A 3,826-nucleotide genomic window follows, 5' to 3' on the forward strand; every position below is an offset into this window, starting at 1 on the left:
TATAACCTGCTCAGTGGCTTATTGTGTTATAATTATTAACATTATTATTAGTAGTAGTATAACCTGCTCAGTGGCTTATTGTGTTATAATTATTAACATTATTAGTAGTAGTAGTATAACCTGCTCAGTGGCTTATTGTGTTATAATTATTAACATTATTAGTAGTAGTAGTATAACCTGCTCAGTGGCTTACTGTGTTATAGTTATTAACATTATTATTAGTAGTAGTATAACCTGCTCAGTGGCTTATTGTGTTATAATTATTAACATTATTATTAGTAGTAGTATAACCTGCTCAGTGGCTTATTGTGTTATAATTATTAACATTATTAGTAGTAGTAGTATAACCTGCTCAGTGGCTTATTGTGTTATAATTATTAACATTATTAGTAGTAGTAGTATAACCTGCTCAGTGGCTTATTGTGTTATAATTATTAACATTATTATTAGTAGTAGTATAACCTGCTCAGTGGCTTATTGTGTTATAATTATTAACATTATTATTAGTAGTAGTATAACCTGCTCAGTGGCTTATTGTGTTATAATTAATAACATTATTATTAGTAGTAGTATAACCTGCTCAGTGGCTTATTGTGTTATAATTATTAACATTATTATTAGTAGTAGTATAACCTGCTCAGTGGCTTACTGTGTTATAATTATTAACATTATTAGTAGTAGCAGTATAACCTGCTCAGTGGCTTATTGTGTTATAATTATTAACATTATTATTAGTAGTAGTATAACCTGCTCAGTGGCTTATTGTGTTATAATTATTAACATTATTAGTAGTAGTAGTATAACCTGCTCAGTGGCTTATTGTGTTATAATTATTAACATTATTAGTAGTAGTAGTAGTATAACCTGCTCAGTGGCTTATTGTGTTATAATTATTAACATTATTATTAGTAGTATAACCTGCTCAGTGGCTTATTGTGTTATAATTATTAACATTATTATTATTAGTAGTATAACCTGCTCAGTGGCTTATTGTGTTATAATTATTAACATTATTAGTAGTAGTAGTATAACCTGCTCAGTGGCTTATTGTGTTATAATTATTAACATTATTATTAGTAGTAGTATAACCTGCTCAGTGGCTTATTGTGTTATAATTATTAACATTATTATTATTAGTAGTATAACCTGCTCAGTGGCTTATTGTGTTATAATTATTAACATTATTATTAGTAGTAGTATAACCTGCTCAGTGGCTTATTGTGTTATAATTATTAACATTATTAGTAGTAGTAGTATAACCTGCTCAGTGGCTTATTGTGTTATAATTATTAACATTATTATTAGTAGTAGTATAACCTGCTCAGTGGCTTATTGTGTTATAATTATTAACATTATTATTAGTAGTAGTATAACCTGCTCAGTGGCTTATTGTGTTATAATTATTAACATTATTAGTAGTAGTAGTATAACCTGCTCAGTGGCTTATTGTGTTATTATTATTAACATTATTAGTAGTAGTAGTAGTATAACCTGCTCAGTGGCTTATTGTGTTATAATTATTAACATTATTATTAGTAGTAGTATAACCTGCTCAGTGGCTTATTGTGTTATAATTATTAGCATTATTATTAGTAGTAGTATAACCTGCTCAGTGGCTTATTGTGTTATAATTATTAACATTATTAGTAGTAGTATAACCTGCTCAGTGGCTTATTGTGTTATAATTATTAACATTATTATTAGTAGTAGTATACTAAAAATGCTTGGCACTCAGCATCAAGGCTTGGAATTGGCGGTTAAATCAGCAAAAATGATTCCCGTGCGCGGCGACGGCTGCTGCTCGCTGCTCCCCTCACCTCCCAGGGGGTGATCAAGGGTGATGGGACAAATGCAGAGGACAAATGTGTGAAAATATGCTGTCCTTGTAAGAATGCTGCATGGAGTAGAAAGTCCAAATGTGGTCTTTCATTGGTTTTTCTTCATAAGTCGATGAAAAATGGAAACATTTCAGGGTTTCTTAAGAACTTACCTTGCAGAAAATGATCTTATTTTTCAAAGTAACACACACTAAAAACCATGGAGGCCCCCCCGCCCCCGCCCCGCCTGACCCTCGACCTCCATATAGCGCTAAGCTCCCGGAGCCATGCCCCGCCCCCCCAAACCCCTGCAGGAGGCGCTATCAGCACTCCTGCACGGGCCTGATATGCAGGCTGGAGGAATAAGAATGAGTTGTGTCTTTGAACGCCTCACGTGTCCTGATGACTATCACACATGTATTATTACTCCTTATCTACACACTCACACCCTGTCAGCGGGTCACCCACCCACCTCAGCCAGGGGGTTAGGTCTGGGCTTGGCTTGGTGACAAGACACCTGACAGAAATGTTGCAACATTGCCAGGAAAGATTCTTTTTCTTTGGCGCCTGCAAACTTCCCACTTGGAGGCTGCCAATGAACAATAATACAAGTGGAGCTAATAATCATCATAATAATAATACAAGTGGAGCTAATAATCATCATAATAATAATACAAGTGGAGCTAATAATCATCATAATAATAATACAAGTGGAGCTAATAATCATCATAATAATAATACAAGTGGAGCTAATAATCATCATAATAATAATACAAGTGGAGCTAATAATCATCATAATAATAATACAAGTGGAGCTAATAATCATCATAATAATAATACAACTGGAGCTAATAATCATCATAATAATAATACAAGTGGAGCTAATAATCATCATAATAATATTACAAGTGGAACTAATAATCATCATAATAATAATACAAGTGGAGCTAATAATCATCATAATAATAATACAAGTGGAGCTAATAATCATCATAATAATAATACAAGTGGAGCTAATAATCATCATAATAATAATACAAGTGGAGCTAATAATCATCATAATAATAATACAAGTGGAGCTAATAATCATCATAATAATAATACAACTGGAGCTAATAATCATCATAATAATAATACAAGTGGAGCTAATAATCATCATAATAATAATACAAGTGGAGCTAATAATCATCATAATAATAATACAAGTGGAGCTAATAATCATCATAATAATAATACAAGTGGAGCTAATAATCATCTTAATAATAATACAAGTGGAGCTAATAATCATCATAATAATAATACAAGTGGAGCTAATAACCATCATAATAATAATACAAGTGGAGCTAATAATCATCATAATAATAATACAAGTGGAGCTAATAATCATCATAATAATAATACAAGTTGAGCTAATAATCATCATAATAATAATACAAGTGGAGCTAATAATCATCATAATAATAATACAAGTGGAGCTAATAATCATCATAATAATAATACAAGTGGAGCTAATAATCATCATAATAATAATACAAGTGGAGCTAATAATCATCTTAATAATAATACAAGTGGAGCTAATAATCATCATAATAATAATACAAGTGGAGCTAATAATCATTATAATAATAATACAAGTGGAGCTAATAATCATCATAATAATAATACAAGTGGAGCTAATAATCATCATAATAATAATACAAGTGGAGCTAATAATCATCATAATAATAATACAAGTGGAGCTAATAATCATCTTAATAATAATACAAGTGGAGCTAATAATCATAATAATAATACAAGTGCAGCTAATAATCATCATAATAATAATACAAGTGGAGCTAATAATCATCATAATAATAATACAAGTGGAGCTAATAATCATCATAATAATAATACAAGTGGAGCTAATAATCATCATAATAATAATACAAGTGGAGCTAATAATCATCATAATAATAATACAAGTGGAACTAATAACCATCATAATAATAATACAAGTGGAGCTAATAATC

Source organism: Entelurus aequoreus, linkage group LG08, assembly GCF_033978785.1.
Source record: "Entelurus aequoreus isolate RoL-2023_Sb linkage group LG08, RoL_Eaeq_v1.1, whole genome shotgun sequence".
NCBI classification, from domain to species: Eukaryota; Metazoa; Chordata; class Actinopteri; order Syngnathiformes; family Syngnathidae; genus Entelurus; species Entelurus aequoreus.